The following is a 9237-nucleotide window of genomic DNA, read 5'->3' as shown; positions in this document are numbered from 1 at the left end:
TACCAAAATAAAATTACATTAATAAGATTGCACTAGTAAAATCCATGTATGCTGGAATTACAAACATTATATATTTTTCTATTTATTTTCTGTTTCGTGTTGGTTTTTAGGATAAGAAAATTGCAACCTTTCATTGTGAATATGAAAGGACTTTGGATAGGTAAAGTGAAGTTTTGAATTTTGATAAATTTCTAAATATCTTAATTTATTTATTTTATAACAGACTTAAGGCCATTTTTATACTGTTCATTTTCCAAATTGTTATTTTCTGAAACATACTGCTATCTGTAATATCACTAACAATTTTTTGGGAAATATCTTTCTGTACATACTTAGAAGTATGTGCCTTTCACTACATAATCCAAAGGAATTTCCTGTGTGGTGCAGTCAAGAAGCAGTCACTAAACAATGACTTCACCCAAAAGATTCACTTATGACAATCCTCAGAAAAGGAAAGAAATGATGTTGGATTAACTGAGGCTATATCCATCACAGTGACTTCAGTGATGGCAGCAAACCAGATGCTTTCTTCTGCTGCGGTGCCTGAGGCCCAGCCATCCAGGGATTTTTTTTTTAATGGAAATTTTTATTCTTTATTTATAGATGATCAACTTTGCCCCCTCCCTACCTGCAACTGGAATTTCATCTTGTCTCCACGCAATGTGGTGAAATGCTGATAAAGTTAAAGAATAAAATACTTCAAAAAGAGAACTAGGCTAACACAACTAACTTTTGTTTTGACAGACAAAATATACACCCACTAGAAAGCCACAATGATTTAGTCACTAAGAAATTCAAATCAGATTGTCAAGAATGTAGGCAAATCCAGGGTATAGTAGAGATGAGATGCTGTGCAGCTGTTTAAGGGTTCCTGGCACTGCATTTCTTGGCCACTTGCTGAATCATGATGAGGAGGAAGATGTTAGCTGATTCCAAGAGGCGAAGCAGGAAGCACAAAGTTGTTTTAGGGGCTATACACAGGAATCAAAAGGCAGGAAACACTAAACACTGCTGAGAACACCCACCCCAGGAAGGACTTTATCTTCCAGGAGCTCTAGACTGGCACCATCCCCAGTGCTGAAGTGGCTGACTATCCTCCGTGTCCCATTTGGCACAGCAAGTGTCAGTGTCCCCACCACCTATGGTGGTGATGCAGCCCCTGCAAGTGGCTTTCATCACCTTATCCATGAGAGCTTCGGTTCCTTGGGCAAAGGCTTTGCATTCAAAAGCAAATGCAAAATGGACCCACAGGTCCATTCCACACAATTTGTACAGCCCTTGTAACAGCCTCAGCATACTTCTTGCTGCTTTCAGGACCACAGTTCAAGTTCATTCAGCCAGCGGATATTCCAGAGGCCACAGTTGCTTGGCCGGTCTTGACATTTTCATCAAACTTGTCAGTAGTAACAAAGTCAACAGGCAAGGTCATCTTCCTAACATTCTTCTCAGCTTTGGACATTACATTTTGACAATCTTGGCTCTCTCTTAGCAAACAGAGACATGCCAATCTCCATGTTGATGAGCACCTCGAGAAAGGTAAAAGCCATTCCACCATTGGTATTCATCTCATTGTCTTTGTCCAGCATATTACTGATCAGCTGTAATTTAAGCTCCACCCTGGTGGCCAAGAAGAATCACTCTGGACTCTCCAAGGCCTTGGCAAAGTAATTCAGCTCTTCTTCATCAGGAAACCACTTGCTTTCTGTGACAGATTCACTCTCACGATGGACCTGTGGGCTTGGTGAGCAGTGCCAAAAACATCATTGACATAGGCACCCCTTAGCTTGGAAAATGAGGCCTGGAAGGCTTCTATTTTTGGCGGCTCTGCTTTAATCTTATTGCCAGAAGCATCTTTTCCCTTCCCTTCTTCCTCCACATGAAAGCGGAGGTTCTCCAGCAGGATCTCAGAACCAGCAGCTGGGTCAGCACAAGTTTTCTCCCCTTCTCGGTCCATGCAGTCCTTCAAGAAGAGCACATCCTTGCCCAGCAGAGATCTGAGTTCTACAGTAACTGGCTCCAAGGAGTACTTGTCAGGCATGGGGACACCATCAGGCTGGTCCAGGTGGCTCACAAGAACAATTGACTTAGCTCCATTGTCCAAGCAGAATTTGATGCTTAAGACAGCAGCTTTGATCCTCTGGTTGTTCATTATCTGGTTGTTCTTCATAGGAATATTGAAGTTCACTCTCATGACAACTCTTTCCCCCTTCATGTCCAGCTTGTTGGAAAGAGACGTCTTGACAATACAGTGGTGGCAAGAGGCTCTGGGCTCAGATAGCAACAAGGGTGGCCGTTGTATGCTTGGGATGTGTACAATGTCAGATCTCTTGGTTCTTTTATTATTTCCCAATTCTTGTTCTATGGACTACTGTCAATTTTGAGAGTCTATCATTGATATGATCCCAATAAGTTCCTCTTTTGCTTACATTACCTTAGTTTTATTAATATTTCTCTATCTTCTGATGAAAATTCCTGTCTGAAATAGTCTATCCTGACTGCTATAAAGTAAGTTAAAACATTAGAAAAAGTCAACGTGTCAACACATTCCCCATAAATAAAATTATGATTTTAGCAATACATGTCAAAACAAATTTTATTTGGAATATACCTCTGAAATATAGTATCATATTTGGGGATCAGAAATAACAAGAGCACAAACAATTATTTGCTAATCCAACTTGATATTTCAATTAACATTTGCGGGGGTGGCAATGACAGTGTAACTCTCTTGATGATACAAACTATCACTAATGAGAATAAAGTTAGTTGGAGAAAAGGAAAATGAAGCACTATAAGAACTAGAGAAACAATCTGTAAGAATAATAATAGCAAATTCACAAAGACATTTAATGTTCAGATCAAATCATTAACTACTTGTTAAATGATGTAAGCAAAAGGAAAACCCTTACAGAAAGCAACAAAATGGTACAATAAATAAATTTAGAATACAAATCTAGGCAATAAAAATGCCAGAAAATGCTTTTAAGAAAAAGACTCCTGGGAAGAGATATTTTGTAAATTGGTATCGGATGGGTCTTGTTCATTTTAATCACAGATGCTGCTGTCTAGGTTTAGACTAAGCTTGAATATAGATAGATCCAATGTTTTGTGGTTAAACATAATGAAACCTTAGCATAATCATTATTTGATGAGTTTTTATTTTTGCTGAAACTATTGGCCATTTGAAGCTAGTTAACACATCCTTTTTTTTTTTTCTCATTAAGATCTTCTTAACTCATGCTCACAGTATGATACAAACCCAGCAGCTTGAATCAATTTGACTGTTGTTGCAAAAGTAAGGATATAATTTTATAGTTGCTCTCATTCCCAACTTACAATCAAAGTAAGGGTTCACTTTAAAGACTATGGGGCAACACTTTCTGTTTTCTAATTAAAATTCTGGATTTAAATGTTTATAGGTTTTAAATGAAGCTTTTTACATTTATCAAGATATTTTTATGAACCAAATTAACATTGGTGCAAACATGGGATGAGTAATCTAGCACAGATAATGGAGGTTTTTTCTTTAATTCTTTACTTAGTATTGTTTTTTTTAAAAAGCTGCATTAAAAATATGCTTATCAGATTTCATTTCAGGAGACAATAAAATGTCATATCTTCCCAGAAACCTTGAGTTCTTGGGATTTAGTCTTTTTATTTTTGATAATTTGCTCTAATTTAATTAGAGAGTAATGACCTTTATTTTTAACAAAATTAATACATGATTTAATTGAAATGTTAAATATGAGCTATCTAGTGAAATTGCTATTTAAAGTGACAATTTTAAAAGATATCTTTCTTTCTATATATGGGACTCTAAATGGTTGATTCTTTATTTCCAGGAACTGAATAATGTGAGTGCTTATCATATTTTTAAAATAGCTGTAACACTGGAGGATGATTTTTAAATCTCAAGACTCCTAAGATTTGGGCACAAGAAGAATAGAGCATTTAGAACATATTTCAGCTATTACCAGCCTTTATTTCATTCCCAAAATCTTCAGAAAAAATTAGAGAGTTGGGAAAGTTGATAGCCAATGAATTCCCTTTCCAGGTTAAAAAAGCTGTTTAAATAAATTACAGTGCTTTACAGTTCCAATTGTTTTCTATTGTATTTTTTCTTACAATAACGTACAAATAAATGTATATAAATGCAGAGGTTACAAAGTTGAGTATATCTTTCCCTGCAATTTTCCACTTTATCTTGCTCTTTCAATGTATTTTGTATCTGTTACTATTCGTTTTTCATTTTATTTTAGCATGAACTCATTCTTTTCATTTTCCCTATTTCATTATTTGATATTGTAATAGTCTGTCACCAAACCACCTAATCACAAATAGCCAAATTCATGGTATAACATCACTATTTCTTGTATTTGGACATAGTTTGTACCACCTGACAAGTGTCATAAAGTATGGGAGTCACCTAGTATTTCTATCATTTTTCCTTTATGTTGAATTGTTTTGGAGGCTCTAAAAGTTAATCCTTCAATAATACGGTATAAATTAGGAAACAAAGCATCCATTTATATACATTTTCTAGCTCTTAATTTTTAAAAGCATGCTATCCATTCTAAATTATGAAATATTTCTAATCTAAAATCATAACTTCTAAGTCTATTTTTCTTGAAGCTTATGTATGAAATTCAGTGTTAATTTTGAAAGCAAACAGATTCAGTGAGTTTCTGTAAGGAATGATGAGAAAAGGAATTACTCAGAAAATATTTGTCAGAGATTTTGTTGTTATTTATTTAACAAAAAAGTATAATTTGAAAAATTTACTTAGTTGAGATGAAAGGAAGCTGTCAGTTCTAATTTATTCAGCCCACACCCTTTGGAGCCATACTCCAGTAAAGAGAATTACCAAAGACCCCACTCTTTTGGGACTCAGAACTAAGGGAGGTGGAAAAAACAAAAATAAGCAACAGACATGGCATTAGTTAATTTAATACTGTGTTTGAAGCTGTGAAATGCTGTGGACTAAAGAAGTATACCAGGGTAAGGAAAGAGTGAAGTCAGGGTGTGTAATTTTACTTAGTGTGATCAGGATGGGGCTAATTGAAAAGGTGAAATTTAAACAGTGATTTGAAATTGATGAGGGAGTAACTACAAGAGTGACTTAGCCAGAGAAGACAGTGAATGCAAAGACCTTAAGTAGCAGGAAAGGTGTAGTGAATGGTGGGTTTGAAGAAGAGCAGCAAGGAGGCATATCTGACCTTGGAGAGCAGAGTAAGGAAGTCCTTAAAGGAGAAGTGGTAAGGTTTTCACCAAAGGAGTGAAGTTAACTTATTTAGATATCTCTGACAGTTGTGTTGAGAAGTGTGTGTATGTGCACACGTGTGCATGTGTGCAAGTGGGGAGAGTTGTCAAAGCATAGAGACAAGTTTCAAGGCTATTTTTTTTGTTTGTTTGGTTTTTTTTTTTTGAGAAGGAAAAATGGTTTATTGATGGCCAGCTGGACTCGGGAGCTTTCTGTTGGAAACCCGAGCCCTGAACAAGAATTTTGGTTCCTTTTGTACAGAGGAAGGTCTAAATTGTTCTTTGTTTCAGTGCTCAATAGGTTTGAATTAGCATATATCTTCCACAACCTAGGTAGCACGGACTTTAGCATGGACTTCATACATTCTAGATAAGCTTTTAGCACATTTGGTTTGCATTTTCCCTGAATATTTAAAGTTTATAGAGTTTGCATTGATAAACTGTTTCCTGGAGTCATTGCCATGGTCACCAAGGGCAGGGCTGCAGCCTCTCACCGTCCCACACCCACAAGTCAGGACAGACAGCTTAGGTTAAGGTTATGTTTCGAGGCTATTGACTAATATAGTAATGGTGGTTCAGACCAGGGATACAGAAGTATTGATGGTGGGATGCAGGCACATATGCACATACACACACATATATAATGTGCATGAATATTTGTGTGAGTAAATATGTATGAGCAATTTATTTTAAGGTAAAATTTGCATGTAGTTAAAGGTACATATCTTAAGTGTACTATTCAGTAAGTTTTGGAATACATATACACCTATGTAACCAACATGCAAATTAAAACCTAGAAAGAACCTTTCTGCCTCCCCAGCTATTTCCCTACAGTCAATTCTCAATCCTCCTAGGAAACCACTGTGCTAACTCCCATTATCATACACTAGTTTAGTCTGGTCTTCAATTTCATATAAATGAAAATACACAGAAAGTACTCTTGATTTTGCTTTCTTCCCATCAACTCAGTGTTTTAGAGTTTTGTCCATATTGTTGCATGTGTCAGTAGATACAATTTTTATTGCTGTGTACTATTCCATTGTATGGATGTATAAATATTCATCTATGTATTTGGGTTCTCTATAGTTTTTAGCATTATGGGTTAAGCCTGAATATATATTTTTAAAATATATATATTTTTAAAGAGGTGTGAATTTAACAAAACAATCATGCACATATGTGGAATTCCCACAAAATACGCCTCCACCAGTGTAACAAACTACATTGTTACAGATTATGAGATAATGTTATCAGACTATTACCACTAAGTATGGTCCATAGCATACATTTGGTATGCTTTCTCCATCTTCCCCTATTATTAACACAGTTTAACTTTAGCATTGATGCAGGAATATTACAGTATTGCTGTCAACTAGGTTTCTTCAATTGTACTTTGCCCATGCTTCTCCACATTCTTACCACCTTGCAATAGTGATTGATGTACATTTTTTCTAGTTCATAGAAGGACATCCTTTTATTCATACTATTAACCACAATTCTCATCCACCTCTGGATTCCTTATGCTATTCAGTCCTAGATTATTCTCTAAGTTTCTTTCAACTGATGTTTACATCCCTGAATCTTTTCAGCCACAATCCCATTTATAAACTAGCTGTGTTAGATCTACTCACTATAATGTGTTACCATCAACTCTATCCATTTCCACACTTTTACTGTCAAGTTATTCAAGACTTCTACATACATTAGCCTGCCTCTTATCTCCTAATAACTCATACTCTTGGGTTTAACTGCATGCATTTATTCTTCATATTTAGTTCATATTGGTACCACGTGATATTTGTCCTTTGTGTCTGGCTTATTTAATTTAGTATGATGTCTTCAAGGTTCATCCATGTTACCAAATGTGTCCCAATTTCATTTTTTACAGCAGCGTAGTTTCCATTGTATGTATATACTATATATTGTTATCCATTCATTGGTTGATGGACACTTGGGTTGTTTCCATCTTTAGGCAATTGTCAATATGCAGCTATGAACATTAGTGTGCAAATGTCTGTTAGAATCACAGTTTTCAGTCTTCAGAATATATTCCTAGTACAGGAATTGCTGGATCATATGACAGTTCTATATTTAGCTTCCTGAGGAACAGCCAAACTGTATTCCAGAGAAGCTCACAATTTTATATTCCCACCAACAGAAAGACGTATTCCTACTTCTCCACATCCTCTCCTGCATTTATTATTTTCTTTCTTTTAAAAAAAAATAATAGCCATTTTGTATGGTGTGCAATAATATCTCACTGTCATTTTGATTTGTATTTCCCTAATAGCTAGTGATGTTGAACATTTTTTTCCTGTGCTTTTTGGCCATTTATATTTCCCCTTTAGAGAAATGTCTATTTAAGTCTTTGGCCTACTTCTTTTTTTTATTGTATTGCTTACTCACTTATTGTATTGACTTGTATGATTTATTTGTATAGAATGGAAATCAAACCCTTATCAGATATGAGGTTTCCAAATATTTACTCCCATCGAGTAGGCTGCCTTTTCGCTTTTTGACTAAATCCTTTGAATTACAAAGGTGTTTAAGTTTGAGGAGGTCCCATTTATCCCTGTTTTATTTCATTGCTCATGCTTTTAGTGTAAGGTTTAAGAATCTGCTACCTACCTCCAGGTCTTGAAGAAGTTTTCCTACATTTCTAGGAGCTTTATGGCTGTAAATTTTATAGTTAGGTATTTGACCCATTTTGAGTTAATTTTTGTATAAGGTGTGAGATAGGGGTCCTCTTTCTTTCCTTTGGTTATGGATAACCAGTTCTTCCAGCACCATTTCTTGAACAGACTAGTTTGCCCCAGTTGGGTGGGTTTAACTGGCTTGTCAAGAGTCACTTGACTATAGAAGTAAGGGTCTTTTTCTCAACCATAAATTTGGTTCCATTAGTTTATGTGTCTATTTTTATACTGGCAAAAAGCTCTTTTACCACTATAGCTTGGTAATATGATTTAAAGTCCAGAATTGAGTGTCCTCCAGCTTTCCTTTTCCTTTTTAAGATGTTTCTCAATATTTGGGGCCCCTTACTCTCCCAAGTAAACTTGATAATTGTGTTTTCCATTTCTTTAAAAAATGCTTGTGGAATTTTTATTGCAACTGCATTGAATCTGTATATCAATTTGGGTAGATTTGACGTCTTAATAATATTTAGTCTTCTCGTGGAATGATTTTTCATTTTTTTAGGTATTTTTTTAATATATATCTTTTAGCAATGTATTGCAGTTTTTGCAATACAAGTGCTTTACATTCTTGGCTAAATTTATTCCTAAATATTTGATTCTTTTAGTCATTATTGTAAAAATGAATTTTTTCTTGAATTCCTCCACAGATTGTGCATTACTAGTGTATGGAAACACTACTGATTTTTCTACACTAATCTTGTATCCTGCCACTCTGCCGAAATAATTTGTTAGCTCTAGCAGCTTTGTTGTAGATTTTTCAGCACTTTCTAGGTATAGGATTATATCATCTGCAAAGAGCAAAAGTTATATTTCTTCCTTTCCAATTTGGATGCCTTTTATTTTATTTTTTCTTGCCTGATTGCTTAAGCTAGAACCTTTAGCACTATATTGAGCAAAAATGGTGACAGTGGGCATCCTTGCTTGTCCCTGATCTCAACAGGAAAACTTTCAGTCTTTCACCATTGAGTACAATGTTAGCTGTGGGTTTTCATATATGGCCTTTATCATGTTGAGAAACTTTCGTTCAAACTTTACCTTTTGTAGCATTTTTAATAAGAAAGGATATTGCACTTTGCCAAATGCCTTTTCTGCAAAAAGCAATAAGATAATGTGATTTTTCTTCTTTGATTTATTAATATGGTGTATTAAGCTGATTGATTTTCTTGTATTGAACAACCCTTGTATAAAACCCACTTGATCATGATGAATAATTGTAGTGTGTTGTTGGATTCGATTAGCAAGTATTTTGTTGAGGATTTTTTAATCTGTATACATTAGGGAAATG

General features: G+C 35.2%; 1 pseudogene; it reads right to left on the bottom strand.

Moving 5' to 3' along the window:
- Positions 1–1001: 1001 nt before the first annotated feature.
- Positions 1002–9237, bottom strand: part of LOC101445823 (phosphoglycerate kinase 1-like) — a 144305-nt pseudogene continuing 136069 nt past the window's right edge.

Source organism: Dasypus novemcinctus, chromosome 1 (genome assembly GCF_030445035.2).
Source record: "Dasypus novemcinctus isolate mDasNov1 chromosome 1, mDasNov1.1.hap2, whole genome shotgun sequence".
NCBI classification, from domain to species: Eukaryota; Metazoa; Chordata; class Mammalia; order Cingulata; family Dasypodidae; genus Dasypus; species Dasypus novemcinctus.
The sequence above is the reverse complement of the archived record's forward strand: the minus strand, read 5'-3'. Positions and strand labels throughout refer to the sequence as shown.